Source organism: Cygnus olor, unplaced genomic scaffold (genome assembly GCF_009769625.2).
Source record: "Cygnus olor isolate bCygOlo1 unplaced genomic scaffold, bCygOlo1.pri.v2 scaffold_111_ctg1, whole genome shotgun sequence".
Lineage (NCBI taxonomy): Eukaryota > Metazoa > Chordata > Aves > Anseriformes > Anatidae > Cygnus > Cygnus olor.
In genome coordinates this window covers 29,834-48,629 of record NW_024429098.1, presented here as the reverse complement: position 1 = coordinate 48,629, position 18,796 = coordinate 29,834, and positions in this window count along the sequence as shown.

The following is an 18,796-nucleotide window of genomic DNA, read 5'->3' as shown; positions in this document are numbered from 1 at the left end:
GGTTGCCCAGAGAGGTTGTGGATGCCTCATCCCTGGAGGTGTTCAACACCAGGTTAGATGAGGCTCTGAGCAACCTGTTACATTGAGTTGGCGTCCCTGCCTGTGGCGACTGAATGCATGGACTCTTTTTGTGAGCAAGTAAGTGTCTTTATTGCAGTTTGGCTATGCTCTTTTATACACTTCCTTCCAGAGGTTTCCTTCCAAAAAAACCCTCCGGTCCTCCTTTACAGTCCTTTGATCCTTGTATTCTCAGGCTGCTAGTACCTTATCGCAACCTCCTTTCCGTTCGAGGTTTTTGGCCAACACTTGGTTACTTTCCTCTTTCCTGGGCCTCGTAACAGTCTTTGCAGTTATCTTCTCTTGTTATTTATGTATGCCTCAGGCTCCATGGTGTCTCTCATCCTCCACGTTTCTCTTGTCTTCCACAACTCCTTCCTGGATTCTCACAAGTCTTATCCACATTTCTAATTAAACCTACTTTTTCTACATTTCCCACAATTTATCCATATACATTGCTAATTAAGTCTACATTTTCTATATGATTACATATCCCACACCTGCCTATGGCAGGGGTTGATGGAACGATTATGATCTTGAAGGTCTCTTCCACCTAGGCTATTCTCTGATTCTATGATTTCTCTTTGTAGGACTCCTGAAATGACCCCCAGTTTTCCCGTGAGATTTCTGTCACCCCCCTTGCACAGGTTCACTGCTATGTGTTGCAACCCTGCCTTCTGGATTGCTGGTGACGGCCCACTGGTGGCTGTTGGTGATAGATTCACTAAGGGCAGATTGTGCCTGACAAATCTGGTGGCCTTCTATGATGGGGTTACTGGTGGACAGGGTAAGAGCAACTCACATCATATCCCTTGATTTGTGCAAAGCATTTGACAGTGTCCCACATCACATCCTTATCTCTCAATTGGAGAGACATGGATGTGATGGATGGACCACTTGGCTAGTAAAGAATTGGTTCTATGGTCACACTCAGAGAGCGGCGGTCAGCAGCTCAATGTCTCAGTGGAGATCATTAATGAGTGGTCTTCCTCAGGGGACATTATTGGGTCTGGCACTATTAACATCTTTGTCGGTGACATGGACAGTGAGGTTAAGTGCACCTGTAGCAAGTTTGCCAATGACACCAAGCTGCGTGGTACAGTCAACATGTGGGAGGGAAGGGATAATATGCAGAGGGACCTAGGCAGGCTTGAGAGGTACGACTGCGAGAATCTCATGAGAATTAACGAGGCCAAGTGCAAGGTCCTGCAACTGGGTTGGGGGCAATCTCAAGCACAAATGCAGGCTGGGTGGAGAATGGATAGAGAACAGCTCTGAGGAGAAGGACCTGGGGTGTTGGTGGATGAGAACTCAACCTGTGCTGCCAATCTGAGTTTGCAGCCCAGAAAGCCAACCGTATTCTGGGCTGCACTGAAGGAAGTTTGTCCAGCAGGTCGAGGGAGGTGATTCTCCCCCCAACTCTGCTCTTGTGAGACCCCACATGGAGTTCTTCATTCAGCTCTGGGGCCCCAAGCTCAAGAAGGACATAGAAGTATTAGAACGAGTCTAGAAGAGGCCAAAAAGATGATAGAAGGCCGGGGCAACCTTTTCGATGAAGACAGGCTGAGAAAGCTGGTTCTGTTCAGCCTGGAGAAACCCTATAGCAGACTTCCAGTACCTAAAGGGGACCTTTAGGTAATGTTTTAAACCTAAAGGAGGGTACTTTTAAATTAGATATAAGGAAGAAATTCTTTCCCTTGAGGGTGGTGGTCACTGGAACAGTGTGCCCAGAGAAGTTGTGGCTGACACATCCATTGCCACTTCGTGACCAGAAGCCTCCCATGCCAAACCAAGCTGGAGACCCCCCCACCCCCCCCAGCAAAGTTGCTGTTTAACCTCATCTTTTCTGCATGGGGCCTCCTCTGCACCACAGAGCCCAGTCTCAGCTCCCACTTTGCCACAAGCGTTCTGCATGGGCGCTACAGGGCCTAACTCTACCATGTCCTGCCCTGGCTCTGCCATCCTGCTGGGCAGGGGAGAGGGTGGTGACAGCAAAGGGATGCGTTTGGGTGTGGAAAGGGGGGCCTGGCAGAGACAAGGAGTTGAGGGAGAGGTCAGGGTAAGGCAGCAAAGGCAGCACGAGCAGTGGTGTTGGTGCAGGGCCACGTTTGTGCCAGGAGCCTGAGTGGGCAGCAGCTGGCAGGAGGCGAGGGTGATACTGTAAAAGCCAGTCAAAGTAACTCTCTAAGACTCAATTTGGAGTTTTAGAAAGCATGCATTCTTTTATTGCAGTGCTGGATACACAGGGGATTACTCCACCTAGTGTGCTTACAGAACTGTTCAAGCTATAGGGGTTATATACAATTGAAACATACATATTAATCAGATTTCCCAAAAAAGGTTGACATATTCATACTATTTCCAGTAACTCATTAAAATATGTAAATGACTCTGACACATGCACATTTATTTCCGCTGTCTTTCAGGGTTCTCTGGTGGTCATTGGTAGTCTTCCTCACTATGTTTGCTAGTTGAACCCAGTTCTTGTCCATGCTCAAATCATCTAAATCTTTCTTCTCTTATTCTTTCATCTTAGACGTGCATACAAAGCTTAGTCGGTTGCACATCCAAGGACATATGCACAACATGAGTTCCTCACCTAATCTTCTTCTGGCACATCCTCCAGGCCTGGGTCACCTTGCCCTCATTCTGAGATACAAGTCTGTAGGCTCTCATAGATAAAGCTGACTAGTGACTAAGGTAACATCAGGGATACAAAGTTTCTAAACTTCCTTCTATCTAACAAAATATAGTAAAGGTTTGACCTATCTGCTAATGAAGCTTTTCAAATTTGACTCCATTGTTCTGTCAAGGAAGAGACCATTTTTCCTTTCAGCTCGGTATTGAGGGGAGGCTGGGAAGCACCTCCCAAGGCTGCTCCTGCCAGCAGAGAAAAGGCCGGGGATGAGGGGAGGGGAGGGGGCTGGAAGGGCGGTGGTGAGGTCCCTGCCGCTGTGCGGCCTGGTTGCCCTGCAGGAGATGTGCTGGCCGGCAGGCCTTGTGAGGTCACTCAGTATGTCACAGAGCACCCCAGGCAGCAGGGATTGGGACTGGAGAGGCGGGTGGCAGAGCCCAGCCAGGGGCTGGCTGTGGGTCCCCTCTGCTGCAGCCGCCTGACGGAGCGTGGCAGGAGGAGGGCAGGCAGGGCTCATGGCTGCTGCACTCACGGTTGCCTTGCCACAGGCTGCTGTAGAGCTCGGGGCATGGCCACCACAGCCCCAGCCCCTTGGAAGGCACCGCAGCTGCTGGGACAAAGGCAGGTCTTGATACAGAGCCAAAAGAAAATGAAGTCATTGATGAGTAAGTTGAATAAGACTGGACCCAGTATTGACCCCTGGGGAACACCGGTAGCTACAGGCCTCCAGCCGGACTCCACACCACTGAGTACAACCCTCTGAGCTCTGCCATCCAGTCAATTTTCAATCCACCTCACTGTCCACTCATCTAGGCTGTACTTCCTGAGCTTGTCTATGAGGATGTTATGGAAAATAGTGTCAAAAGCCTTGCTGAAGTCAACGTAGACCACATTCACCGCTCTCCCCTCATCTACCCGGCTAGTCATCTCATCACAGACGGCTATTGGATTGGTTAAGCATGACTTCCCCTTGGGGAATCCATCCTGACTACTCCTGATCAACATATCTTCCACATGCTTGAAGATGACCTCCATGACCAGTTCTATTCTGGTACCTTCCAGAATGTGCAGTTCTGGTATTTCCGATATTAAGCTATGATCTAGGTCACAGGGTCCAAGACACAATCAGGGAGTGTCTTTTCATTCTCACCTGTTATGTCTTTTGCCCACTGACAACAGAGGGACAACAAAACAGGAGTGAACCCTGAAGTACAGCCGAGCTGGGGAAAGAGCTCCTCCACCACACTCCGCACTCGTGGGGGATCCCATCAGGACCCATGCACTTCAGGATGCCCAGTTTCTTTACATGGTTCCTAACCTGAGACGCGTCCATCAAGGGTAGGTCTTCCTTGCAGAGGAACTTGTGAAATCTAGGATTTGGTGAATAAATCTCATTCCGTCTTCCAAGGAGAAGAGAGCCTCTTTCCCATCTTGCGATGCTCTGCATCAGGGTCAGAACAGCTCCATACACCACAGCAGGCTTGGACCAGACTTCAGGAAGAGCAACCTGGAGGAGAAGAGCCTGGGCACAACCAGGGATGCCATACGAGCTGGCAGTGCTAAAGACGAATATGGTCATGTCCACTTTGGGCTGCACTAGTAGGAGTTTGTTCATGCAGGCAAGGCAATTATCATCTTCCATGACTCCACACTGGTGTGGCCCTAACTGGAAGAATACTTCGTGGTGTGGGGCTCCTTTTCTAAAGGAATAGGGAGGAAAGGAGAGGTTTCATAGCAGGTGTGCCAATCCAGGGCTATGGGTCATGGGTGAGGAGGCCGAGAGGCCTGGGCTTCCTAGGCCTGGTGAAGCACAGGCTCAGGACAGTCTAGTAGTAGCTCCAGACAGCTTGAAAGTTGCTTTCAGAGATGATGGCACATTTTCGGTAGAGGGAAAGAACGTGAGAAAGGAAAGCCACCACAGTCTGCTGTTTTGGAGGTCTGACGCGGTGACGAGAAAGAAATATCACTCCAAGGTTACTGCTGTGGTCACTCAGAGGGAGTCTGGATCAGCCCATGGCTTTGTGTTTCAAGTGAGAGGCAGTGAGGACAAGGAGTCCCTAGTATAGGTAGGGAGATGCTGTGGTGATGAAGTAGGTTGGGTGTCTACAGGCTGCAAGGAAAATGGTTCAGGAGTAGGACAACCTGTGGGGAGATGGCCAAGGGCACTGGCAAGGCTGGAAGGCCCTGACAGAGCCAAGGTCTTTGTCCCCTTGGCTGTAGCTGTTGTCTGTCCCTGAGGCCTATGAGAAGACACATTATCCCCTTGGCACTGGAACCTTGGGGCCTTCTTGTACCCCCCCAGTGGTGTTGTACTGTTGTCCTTTAGTTGCCATCACGCACCCCATACCCCACTGCCCCTTGAAGAGCAGCGTGAGGGACAGAAGCTCTCTTCCCGGAGGCTGGGTGTCAGGCCTTGGTGTTTGCTTTGATAAAATACATCAAGGTTTCGTCAGTGTCAGGGCCACCTTTACTTTGCCTTTGCCTGTCCGTCATCACTGCCTCCCATCTTCTTCACTAACAAGTCCATAGGGGAGCTGTGGTGGTAATGGCCCCCAGTGGGACCAATTAACACTCCCAGAAACTTCAGCGTTTCTTCTGGCCTTCCCTTCTTGAGCAGCCTGTGTAATCTCAGCATCAGAGTTCCATGGACTCAGCACCAAACACACCCTGGGGCTCAGTACAATGCAGAGAGCCCTCCTGTGCCCTCTTTCTTCCCAGCATTTCCTTCAAGGCTTCAGGGCTTGTACATCTAACTTTGGAGATTTCCGGAGGGTAGTTAATGAAGCAGATTTCAATGAGGAGTTGATAATAAGGGAGTCGTCCTTCAGGTTGAATTCTTTATTGATTTATTTCAATTGCCTGACCTCTCCTGTTGCTATTGATCTAGAGGGCCTCCTAAGGAGGCCTGGTCATCTTGGAAAAGCAGTCCCTTGAGGCCAGACACTCTGTGGGCAGCCTTGCTCCTTACCTCCCCAACCCCATCATTTCTCTCAGGAGCCACCTGGGACTTGCAGCACTTCTCCTCCCATCAGACTTCTCCACTCAGGGCTGCAGCTGCATGTTACAGCTCCTTTGCACCAACTCATATCTCTTTTCACCACAGAACTGCCTGCACACAGGCCACAGGCACTGAGCGCAATGGAGAGGGACAGGCTTCCCGTCGAGAGCAATGGGAAGGGAGTCTTCAAAAAAATAAAAAATAATTAAAAAAAAACCACCTTAAACATGGTCATCTGATCAGGAGAGATGGGAACACCTGCAAGGTGGGGGCGACAGGACTCACATCAGAACAGACACAGGACACAGTAGCGGTAATGCAAGGAGAGGGGAAGATTGATATTTCTCATACAATTCATGCACTTCTTGGTAATTCCCTGTCTGGCATGGTGAGAAAATATTGCCATTTCATAAAAAGAGCTCAAGTGTTTGAAGTGATGAACATGTGCTCTGTTTTATTTGTATTTTTTTTCCTGTGTTGGAATAATTTGTTCACTTTTCCAGGCAGACCGTGTTGGTGTGACCACAAACATCCAGTGCCATGTTCAGAGGCCCCAGTGTACTGGAGGTGTTTGCCTGGGGATGGTAGCTGTCAAGAGGACCTGTGGGAGACCAGAGGCCCTCAAAAGCTGCAGGTGGAGGCTTGACAGTGTCTCAAAGCATCAACACTGGCCATTTTTAAGTATTAGAGGAAAAGAAAACAAAATCACCAAAATTTGTAAAAGCTGAAATGTGCAAGTACCGATGCTTTAGAACTTTGCCTTTATTTCTTTTTTGTTTTGTTTTCATTTTTATTGATGTTTTCTAAACATTTATAGTATTGTTAGGCCAACACCCTTAAATAAGATTATTTTGTGTCCAGTACAAAGCTCTGTGGCCCCCCAAAAACCTATCTGCCCAGCAAGGTCCATGACAATTCACAGTGTTTGCAAAAAAGTAAATCACACCGAGATGTTGACCTCTCTGTACAGATGGAGGAAGTATGGCTATGAACATCCATGCAATGTTCAGCTTTCCTGGTGAAGAGTGCAGGAGATTTGGACGTGTGATGGAAGTAGAAAACATGCTCAGCTGTCCTTTATGGCCAGGACAGACTATACATTTCCCTTCGGGTAGGAAAGAAGGTGAAAAATGACACCATCTTGGAGAGAAGCAGAATGCAGAGGGAGAGAATTAACACCCCAGAAAAGCCCAGATCTCTTCCCACATCTCAGCGCACATCCAGGCAATGGACTTTCAGGTGCTCGGCGCTGGAAGATAGGAGCTTGAGGTGTCATGCAGAGATGGCTGAGGCAGTGCCTGCCAGGCTTCAGTTACAGCCAAGGGAGAAGAGAAGGAGTTCACCTGTCTGGCTTGATGGTCCCCTACAGCACAGGAGGATTCAGGCCCCACAGCATCTCCTCTGTCACCACCAGAAATTGGGCCTGAGGTCAAAGGACCATAAGGCATGTTGGCAGGGACCTCAGGAGGCCTCCAGCCCACGTTGTCACAAGCACGGGGTCAGAACAGGCTGTTCAAGGCCTGATCCTGTTGCATTTTGCAAAACAAGCAAAGGCGGAGACTGCACAGCCTCTGCGTGACGCCTGGCTGAGCTCACAGTGAAAAGGCTTTTTGCCTTCTCTCCAGCCTGAAGCTCTCCTCTTTCACCTTCACAGCTGTTGTCTTTTGTCCTTCCACCCTGAACCCAGCTGAAGATCCTGGCTCTGCACCCTCCACAACCCCCTCAGAGATACAGCCAGAGGAGGTCCCCCTCATCCTGCCCTCCTCCAGGCGGGACAAGCCCAGCACCCTCAGCCTCTCCTCACTGGAAGAGTGCTGCAGAGCATCCTGGGGCCCTGTGCTAACCCCGCTGCAGCTTGCTGACATCCCTCCTGTCCTGGGGACCTGAAATCTCGATGCCATCTTCTGGATCATCCCTTCCCTGCATCCCCTGGCCATTCCCCGGCTCACACAGCCCAGGACGCTGCCGGCTCTCCTTGCTGCCAGGGCATTCGGCTGCCTCCTGCCCAGCTCCCTTCCCACCAAGACCTTTCCCACGGGGCTGCTCCCAGCCAGAAAGCCCCCAGCCTGTGCCACGTCCAGGGGTGGTCCCCTCAGGGCCACAAACTGGCACCTGCCTTGATGAGATGTCCAGGTTTGGGCTGGGATAGAGTTAATTTTCTTCCTGGTGACTGGTATTGTGCTCTTTTTTTTTGCATGTGGGAGAAAAGTAATGTTGATAACACACTGATTGTTGCAGTTGTTGCTGAGCAGTGCTCACACTGAACTAAGGACTTTTCAGCTTCTCATGCTGCCCTGCCAGCAAGGAGGCTGAGTGTGCACAAGAAGCTGGGAGGGGACAGAACCAGCTTGTTATAATTCTTTGTTATTATTCTGCCTTCCTTTTCTGTCCTCTTCAACTGTTTTCACCTCAGCCCACAGTTTTTTTCCATTTTCTGATTCTCTCCCATATCCCTGAGCACAGAGGAGAGGGAGGTTTTTGGCAAACACTAAGGCAAAAAGAAGGCACTGAGTCCCTCAGCCCAATCTGTGCCCGCTGCTATGAAATGACCTCTTTGACACTGAGGAGACTCAGGGGGATGCCTCCCATGACCGGCATGTTGGAATGGAAGGACACAGGCTCCTGAGGAAGGACAGGCTGGGGACACGAGGAGGGGGCATCGCCCTCCCTGTCAATGAGCAGCTGGAGTGCCTGGAGCTCTGCCTGGGGATGGGCGAGGAGCTGAGACAGAGCTGATGGGTCAGGATCACAGGGAGGGCAGGGGCAGGGGACATTGGAGTGGGGGTCTGCTACAGGCCACCTGATCAGGAAGAGCAAGCAGATGAGGCCCTCTTGTTTGTTTGTTTCTCCAGAGAGTATTTTGGGTGATGCAGTGTGCTTGGGTACCCTTGTGAGATGCTTGGCTACTGGAGGAAGTTTCTGACAAGCTCCCATGAGATGCCTCTGTGCTCCAGGTGGTGTTTTGGATCCCTGAGGAGATGCCTGGGTTTTTCACTCAGACGTTGGAGTGCAGTGGGGAGATTCTTGGGGACTCAAATGAGGTGCTTTGGTGTTCCAGGGAGGAGCTTGGGTGACCACAGGAGAACCTTGTGTGACAAGGAGAGAATGTTGGGTGCACCAGGGAGATGCTTAGGTGCCTCAGGGAGGTTCTTGGGTGCCCCTGTATTGCTTTTATAACCCAAGGAGGTTCCTAGTGCTCCAGAGAAAACCTGGGTGCTCTATAGAGATGCGTTGCGTTCCCAGAGACATGCCTGTGTACCCCAGGGAGGTTTTTGTGAACCATGGGGAGGGGCTAGAGGTCCTCACGGGGGATCTCAGCTGTCTCTTGAGGTGCTTGTGTACCCTGGAGAGATGCTTCTGAGTTCCGTGTAAAGGCTTGGGTGTCCAGGGCAATCTTTGTTTGTATCAGGAGGTGCTTGTGTGCCCTGGGGAGATGTTACAATGCTCAAAGGAGGTGCCTGGGTGCCCCAGGGGCACGTCTGGGTGCTCCAGGGACATGCCTGGGTGCTGCAGTGAGTGCTTTATTGCTCCAATTAGATGCTTGCGTGTTCTCAGAATGTACTTGGGTGCCTCTGGGAGATGCTTGTGTGATCTGGGAATTACTTGGGTGCCCAAAGTAGTGCCTGTGTGCCCTGGGACATGTTTGTCATCAATGGGAGGAACCTGCGTGTCTCACAAAAGCGCATGGATGCTCTGGGGTGATGCTTGGGTGGTCCAGAGAGATGCTTGGGTGCTCCAGGAACGTTGCTTGGCTCAAGCGAAGAGATGCTAGCGTGCCCTGGAAAAATGCTTGGGGATTCCAGGGAGATCCTTGGGTCCTCCAGGAAGGTGCTTGTGTTCCTCAGGGAGGTGCTTGTGTGGTTTCTCCAAGGAGGTACTTCACGGCTGTGTGGATATGCTTGGGTCCTTCAAGGATTTTCTTGGGTGTACCATGGAGACACGTGGGTGCCCACGGTTGATGCTACTCTTCTGCAGAGAGGTGCTTTGGGTCTTCCAAGAAGGTATTAGATAGAACTATGGAGAATGCTTGGGTGCTTGAAGGATATTCTTATCTAGGGTAGATTCTTCAATGCTCTGGGTAGGTGCTTGATGTCTCCAAGGAGCTGCTTGTGCGTCCTGTCATGATGACCTCAGGAGGTGCTTGGGTTCCCTAGCTTGAATCTTGCATGTCAAGGGATGTGCTTTGGAGCACGAAGGGATTGTTTGGAAGCCTGGGAAGGTTTGGGTGCACCACAAAGTTCCCTGTGTTTTCCAGGAAGACGCCTCTGTGCTGTTACAAAAGGCTTGTGTCATCCAAGGAGGTTTTCTTCCAAGTCTTGGGGAGATGCTTGGGAACTCCAAAGGGGTGCTTGGGTGCCTTGGGATGATGCTTGGGTGCTGCAGGTAAGCATTCACATTCCCCAAAGAGGTGCTTGGGTGCCCTGTGGAGATTTCTGAGTGCCTCAGGAGGTTTCCCCAGGCAAATGTTTGTGTGCCCAGCAGAGATGCCTGGCTTCTCACAGCATGTACCTGGTTGCCAAAGGGAGATGCTTGGGTGTCAAAGAAAGATTTCAATATGTTCTGGAGATGCTTGAGTTCCCTTGGAAATGCCTCAGTACCTAGGTGAGATGATTGTGTGATACAGAGAGTTACTAGAGCTTGGAGCAAGCAAGCACCTCCATGGGGCACAAAAGCATCACTCATGGGCACCCCAGCATCTCCATAGGGCATGCATGAACATCCTTGGACCTCCCAAGCACCTCCCTACAGCCATCGAGCACCTCCCAGGAGAAGACACACATCTCCCTGGGATGCCCAGGATTTCCCTGGGATGCCCAGGATTTCCCTGGGTCACCCACAAACCTCCATGGACTACCAAAGCCCCTCAGCCTGGCACACCACATGTCTCTGGGGCACTGAACCATCTCTTTGGAGCTCCCAAGCTTATCCAAAGGGTAGACAAGGATCTTCCTTGAGGAGCCAAGGACCTCCTTGTGGTAGCAAGGCATTTCCACGGGGCACCCAATCATCTTCCCAAGGGAAACAAGCACCTCTCTTGAGGCACCAAGCATCTCTGCGCAATACTCAAACATCCCCCTGGAGCAATCAAGTACCTCCCCAGGACACAGAAGCATCTCCATCAGGGCATACAAGCACCTTTCTGCAGCACCCAAGCATCTCCCCAGGGTATCCAAGAACCTCCCTGGAACATTCAAGTAACTTTCTGGGACATGTAAGAATGTCACTGGGGGATCCTAGAATCTCCCACGGTGTTCCCAGCATGTTTCTGGACCACCCAAGGAGCATTCCAAGGCGCTTTGTGTGTCCCTGAAGGCCCCAGAAATCTCCCTGGACCACCCAAACATTATTGCTGGGCACCCAAGAATGAATATTTTCAGAACCCAAGCAAGCAACAGGAGCAGAAAAGCATTTCCAAGGGCACACAGGCATCTCCTGTGGGCACAGAATCATATGCCTGGGGCACGTAAACACCTCTCGGGAGCAACCAAGAATACTTTTCAAGCACCCAAGAACCTCCCTCCAGCAATGAAGCACCTCTCTGGAGAAACCATACATTGCCCTGGGTCAGCCAACATCTCGCTGGGTACACAAGCTTCTCCCTGAGGCACCCAAGCACCTTCCTGGAGGACCCAAGGAGCTCCTCGGGGTATGCAAGCATTTTCCCATGGCACACCAGCACCGCAAGTGGCACCTAAGCACCTCCCTAGAGATTGCCAGCACCTGCCTCTGGGTCACAAGCTCCTCCCAGAAGCACTCAAACATCTCACAGGGACACCCAAGCAATTTCCTAAGGCAATCAAGAGCACAACTGGAGCACTGCAGCACCTTCCTGTAGGACACACACTGCTCTCTGCAGTACCCAACCACTTTCTTCGGCATCCAAGTAACCCCTGATAATTGAGCATCTTCCTAGAGATCCCAAGGATATTCCCAGGGCACACAAGCTTCTCCACAGTACACAGAAGGCCAGGTAAAATGACCGGGTTAGCTGATTCAAAACCAGGTTAGATGAATGCCTGAGCAACTTGATCTAGTGGGTCGTGTCCCTGCCTATGGCAGGGGGTTTGGAGTTAGATGATCCTCGAGTTCCATTCCAACCCAGGCCATTCTATGATTCTATGATTCTATGATTCTAAAGCGTATCTAAGGCACAAGAAAATCCTTCCTGGAGCACACAAAATTACCCCCTAATCACACGAGATTCTCCCCCAGTCACTCAAGCTTCTCCCTGCAGCTCAGAAGCACCTCCCTGGAACACCCAAGCACCTCACTGGAGTACCCAAGACTCTTCCCACAGCACTCCTGCATCTGAGTGGAGAACGCAAGCATCTCCCCAGGGCTCCGCAACACCACCTGGGGCACACAAACATCTCACTGGAGATGGGAAGCACCTCCCTTGGCACCCAAGAGCTTCCGTGGAGTGCAGAAGCCCCTTCCTAGGTCATTCAAGTATGTCCATCCAGGGCACCCAGGCATCTCCCCAGGGGACACCAGCATTTTCCTGGTGGACCCATGTATCTCCTATTAGCACTCAAGCATCTCACTCCGGATGCACTGAAAAATTCTTCCACACCACAAAAGCATCTCCTTGGAGAAGTTAGGAATCTACCTAGAGCACGGAAGCATCTCCCTAGGGCACCCAAGTACGTCCTTCAAGTATCTCTCCTGTTGCACCCCAACACGTCTTTGCATTACCCCAAAGAATCTCCCCTTAGAAAAGAAGCATCTCATTGGAGGACCCAAGCATCTCCCTGGGAAACAGTAGGATCAACTGTGGGCATCCAGCTGTCTCAAAGGGTCACCCAGGAACATCCTTGTATGACCCAAGCATCTCCTGAAGGCAAACCAACATGTTCCGAGAGAAACCATCCATTTCCCTGGGACAGCCAAACACCTTGCTGGGGAACGCAATCACCTCCCTTGAAGACCAAAGATCTCCCTGGGGGACCCAAGCATTTTCCCACGCCATGCTGGCATCTCCTCAGGGCGTTCAAGCACATTCCAGGAGCACACAGCCTTCTCCTGGAGGCACCCAAGAACATTCCCAGGGCACCCAAGCATCGATTTGGAGCAAGAAAGCACAACACAGGGGCACCCGGCCATGTCTCGAAAGCACCCAAGCATCTCCTTCGTGCAAGGGAGCATCTCCTCAGGGTACACAAGCACCTCCAGGGGCATCCAGGCATCTTCCTGGGGACCCCCAGCACTTCCCTGTGGTCCACGAGCACTTCCCAGGGGGACACAAGCTTCTTTCCAGGAAACCAATGCTTCTCACCTGAGGAAACACACAGATCCCCACAGCACCCACGCATCATTCTCCAGCACTCAGCAGTCTCGTTGGAGCATGCAAGCACCTCAGCGGGGCAAACAGACACCTTCTCAGGGAACTCAACAACACTCTTGGAGCACTCCAGCACCTCCCTGGAGCACACAAACTGCTCTCTGCAGTACTCATGCACATCCTGGGGCGCCCAAGTATCTCCCAGAGGAATAGAGCATCTTCCTAGAGAGCCCAAGGACATTCCCCGGGCACACAAGCACCTCCCTCCCCAGGGCACAGAAGAATATCCCTGCTGCACCCAAGGTTCTTCCGTGGTCCATCAAGCATCTCCCTGCAGGTCCTAAGCATCTCGGTGGAACACGCAAGCACCTCCCTGGGCACAACACCCATCTTCTTGGAGCAGACAAGCAACTCCCCTGGGAATCCAGCACCCTCCTGGAGCACCCAGCTTTCTTACTCGGGGCAACCAAACACCTCCCTTGACATCGAAACATATCCCTGGAGAACCCATGCCTCTTCCCGGAGCAACCAAGCGTCTCGCCAGGATACCCAAACATCTTCCTAGGACACCCAAAAACCTTCATACCACCACTTGGGTGGAAGGTCTGCAACACCGTTTCTGCAGCAAACACTTGGTTCCCGTTGTGCTGTGGGGGCTGCTCAAAGCCAGCCCCTGCTCGAGCAGCTGCTGAGCTCCAGCCCCTGCTCAGGCTGCAGCGGGACTCTGGCCCTGCTCAGCCTCAGACATTCCTCTGCTCCAGGGGAATGCCTGGGACCCCAGGGGGATGCTTGTGTTCCAAGGGGGATGCCTGGGTGCTGCATTCCTGTCATTGCTTGTGTTCCCTGGGATCATGCTTGTGTGCCGGGTGCTCCATGGAGCATTCCCCAGTGACATGCTGGTGTTCTCAAAGCATGTGCTGCTGTGCGTGCTGGAGACGCTTTTGTGCACCCCTGAGATGCCTGGGTGCCTCAGGAGACGCTTTCTTGCTCCGTGGAGGCTCATGGCTATGCCAAGAACAATCTGGGTGCTCCCCAGGCTTCTTAGCTGCTCTGTGCAGATGCTCCCTGGGTGCGCAGGGAGATGCTTGGTTTCTCCAAGAAGACAGCTGGGTGAAGTTTGTTTGATCTGGGGTAAAGCATTGTTTCTCCCGGGGGATGCTTGTGTTCCCTTGTGTGATGCATAGCTCCAGGGAGATGCTGCAGTGCTGTGGGGAGATGCTTGGTTCCTGCAAGATGGTGTTTGTGTCCCCTGGGGAGATGCCTGGGTGCCCATGGGGACACACTCGAATGACACCGCCGCGTGTTTTTGCACCCCATGGAAGCTGTTGCATGCTAAGAGAGGTGCCTAAAATCTTAGTGAGTGAGATACTTCTGTTCCCCAGGTGATGTTTTGGAGCCCTGGGGAGCCCTGGCTCTCTAGGAAGATGCTCAGTTCCCCTGGGGGACTCTTGGATGCCCCAGGAGGCGGTTGGGTACTGCAGAGAGCAGTTTGCGTGCTCCAGGGAGGTGCTGGAGTGCTCCGAGTGTGCTGCTGAGTGCCTTAGAGAGCTGCTTGGTTGCCCCTGTGAGATGCTTGGGTGACCCTGGATGTAATTGTGATGCATAAGCAGATAATTGAGGTGCCAAGGGAGGTGCTCGTGTGCCCCAGGAGGTGCTTGTGTGCCGTGGGGAAATGCTTACATACCCCAAGGAACATCTTGGGTCCTCCAGGAAGGTGCCTGGATTCCCCAGGGAGATGCTTGTGTACCAAAAGAGATGTTGGCTGACCCAGGGCCATGTATACTTTCTCCAGAGAGGTGCCTCGTTGCTGGAGGGACATTCCTGGGTGCTTGAAACATAGACTTGAGTGACCTATGCAGTTGGTTGGGCACCCATGGGGTTTATTCTAATGTTCCCAAGGGAGGTGTTTCATTCTTCCAAGGAAATGATTTGGTTCTCTCTTCAGGTGCCTGGGTTTTTCAGAGTAATGCTTGTATGCCCTTGGGAGAAGTCTTAGTGTGTCGGGAAGTGATGGGTTCACGGTGGAAAATCTTCAGTGCTCCAGTGAGGTGCTTGAGTGCTGTGGGGAGGTGCATGGGTCCTTCTGGAAGATGCTTGGGTTCCCTGGGGAGAAGATTGGTACCTCAGGGATATAACTGTGTTCCAGGAAGACTTTTTAGAGCTCCAGATACATGCTTGGCTGCTCTAGGGAGATGCTTGTGTGTCTTGTGCATGTAATAGCGTTTTCATGAAAAATGTTTGTGTTTCCAGTGGACATTTTAGGATGCCCCAAGGAATTTGCTTTGGTGTCCAAGAGGATGCTTGGTTCCAAGAGGAGGATGCTTAAGTTCCCTTGGGAGGTGCTTGGTTTCCCCAGAAAGATGCTTGCTGCTAAGTGTGATGCTCGCCTCCTGCAATGAGGTGCTTGTGTTCCCCATGGATATGCTTGTGTGTCCAAGGGAGGTGCTTGGGTATACCAAGGAGATGCCTGGGTTACCCAGGAGGATCTCCGTGTTCCCTGAAAGATATCCTCAATGGGTACACAGTGGAGATGCTGGGGTGACTCAAGAAGATGCTTGGAATCTCAAAGGATGTTCTTGGTTGCCCCGGGAAGATTCCAGGGTGCTCCAGGGAGGTTCCTGAGTAACCTGCTGAAGAGCCTGGTGTGCCCAGGGAAATCCTTGTCTTCTGGAGGGCTCTGCAGGGCAGATCCAGGGAGTATGCCCTGGGGACATGCTTTGGATCTCCAAAGGAATGCGTGGGTTCTTTGGGACCATGCTTGGGAGATCCTTTGGTGGTTCAGCAACATGTTGTGTTTCCCAGAAGACATTTGAGGTGCCACACTAGGAGCAACAAGATCCATCCTGAAGAAGCAAAGCATTGCTCTGGTTCACACCCTTAGGTACACAAGCACATCCCGAGGGTACCCAGGCTTCTCCATGCAGCACACAGGCATCTCCCTGGAGCACCCAAGCATCTCCCCAGACCACCCAACTATCTGACTACGTGTACCCAAGCACCTCCCCAAAGCACACGATCTTTTCCAAGGAGCATTCAGGCACCTCCCTGGAGAAACCACGTACCTTGCTAGGGAAAGCAACCATCATCTCCCCTGGGAATACAAGCATCATCTTGGAGCACTCTCCATGACACCCAAGCCTCTCCCCAAGGAACATAAGCACCTCTTGAAATCACCGAGATTTTCCCCAGGGCACACAAGCCTTGTGTTGGAGTAGACAAGCATCTCCCCAGGACAACTAAGCACTACCTTCTACCTGTGAGGCATCACCCAAGGGCATTCCAGCACCTTCCAGGAGACCCCAACATCACCCTGAGCTCACAAGGTTCTCACTGGGTCAGCCAGGCATCTCTCTGGAGCACCCAAGCATCATTGCAGGGCATCCAGACATGACCCTTTTGAGGACCCAAGCATTTTGGGTAGACCTGTGCGGTGCCAGGGGTTGCACTTGATCATCCTTATGGGTCCCTTCCAACTCGGGCTATTCTAAGATTCTGTGATTCCCCAGCAGCAGCAAAGCATCTCCCCAGGAACACAGATATTTCCCTGAGGACAAGCATAACCAACGAGAAACCCAAGCATCTTCCTGGAGGACCCACGCATCTCCCCACAGCACTCAGGCACCCCACTGCAGCGTTATTGAAACATCTCCCCAGGGAACACAAGCACATCCCAAGGTACTCTGACGTCCCTCCGGAGCTCCCAAGCAAGTTCTTTCAGCATCTCGGTCGGTCAAAAAGCACCTCTGTGAAGCATGCAGAGACCTCTCTGGAGTCCCTCCTTGGATCACCCAAGCATATCCTATGTCTGACTCAAACATCTTGCCAGGGAACCCAAACGCTGGCCTGGAAATATAAATCAAGTCCAAGCATCATTCTGGGACCCCATCTTTTCTCCGTGAGCAAACCAAGGGGCACCAAAGGATCACCTGGGGGCACCCAAGCATCTCCATGGGGCACCCAGGAGCATCTGAGGAACACCCAAGCACCTCCACACAGCAGCCATGCACCTCCCTGGAGAAAGCATGCGTCTCCCTGGGGCACAGAAGTGTCGTCTTGGAGCTCCACAACATCTCCCTGCATTGTTCAAGCATGGCTCTGCAGCACCCAAGCAGCTTCCCACATCCCCAAGCATTTCAGCACGTCACTCAAGCACCTCCCTGGATCCCACAGGCATCTTCCCCAGGTAGCCAGGCATTTCCCAGGGATCTCAGGCATCTCCCAGAGCACTCCAGCACCTCCACAGGGCACTGGGAGGTGCTTGCATGCCCTGGGAAGACCCTGGTGTGCCCAGGGAGCTTCTTGTCTCCTCCAAGGCTCTGTAGGGCTGATCCTGGGAGGTGCTTGTGCGCCCCAAGGCCATGTTTGGTTTCTCCAAGGAGGACCTTGCGTGTTTGAGGGGGATGCTTGGTGAATCACCCAGACACTGAGCAGACGTGGGGTAGATGTCTGCGTGCCTCAGGAGGTGCTTGGGTTCCAGGGGAGTTGCTTCAGTGCTGCAGTGAGATGCTGGTGTTCTGTCGGGAGGTGTGTTGATCATCCATACTGATGTTTGGGTCCTTGGGGAGATGCTTGGGTGCCTCACGGAGGTGCTTGGGTGTTCTAGGCAGGTGTTTGTGTGGCTTGGGGAAATTCTGCTTATGTGCCCCAGGGACACATTATTTGATATGTATTGTGCCCGAAGGGAGGAGCCTTGGGGCTTTAGGAAGGTGTAGGGATGCCCTGGGTTGATGCCTGTTTGCCCCGGGGAGATCCTGGGATGTCCAGGAAGATGCTTGGGTGAGCAGGGAGGTGCTTGGGTGACAGATGGGCATTGATTAATATCTCCAGGGAGGTGCTTGGCTTCCCCGGGGAGATGTTTGGGTAATTCAAAGGAGAGGCTTGTCTGTTCCAGGGAGGTGTTTGGGTGCCCTGAGGAAGTGCTTGGGTGCTCCCAGGGAGGTGCTTGTGATCCCCAGGGAAATGCCCAAGGAGGTGTTAGTATGCCTGGGGGAAATGCTTGGCTGCTGCACAGAGCTGTTTGCATGCTCCAGGAGACACCAGGGTGGCTTGGTGGGACAGCTGCGTGCTCCAGGGAGGTTCTTGAATGCCCTGGGCGTGGGGGTTGGGTGTCCTGAGGACATGCATGGCTGTCCCAGCAAATGGAACCAGGTAAATGCCTGGGTACCCTGGGAAGATGGTTGCTTGCCCCACAGAGAGACTTGGGTGACCTAGGACGTGGTAAGGTTCTTGGGGGTGATGTTGGGTGGCTCCAAGGAGAGGCTTGTTTTCCTGGCGAGAAGCTTGGGTATTCCTATGAGGTGCTTGCATGTCCTTGGGAGATGTTTGAGTGTTTCAGTGCCCGGAGGAGCTGCTCAGATACTCAATGAACTTGCTTGGGAGATCTGGGGAGACATCAGAGTACTTCAGAAGATGCTTGGGTGCCCTGGGGAGATGCTTTGGTGCTCCAGCAAGATGCGTGAGTGCTAAGGGGAAATGCATGGCTCCTCCATGGAGATGCTCTTTGGAGATTGTTGGCTACAAACATTGATGTTGTTCAGCCCCAGGGAGGTGCTTGGGTGCTCCTGGGAGTTTCTTGGATTCTATGGAGGGTTCTCCAAGAAGATGCTTGTATTCCCAGGGGAGATTTTTGCTTTCCCAAGGAGGTTCTTGACTTCTCCAGGGAGGTGCCTGAATGCTCCGTGGAAATCTCTTGTGCTTTCAATAGGTGTTTGGGTCCTCCTTGTAAGATAGGTTGGTGGTCTGGGGAGATTCTTGGGTTGTCTGGGGAGATTCTTGGGTGCTCCAGGGAGAAGCCTGTGTACCCTTGGGATGTGCTTGTTTGCCT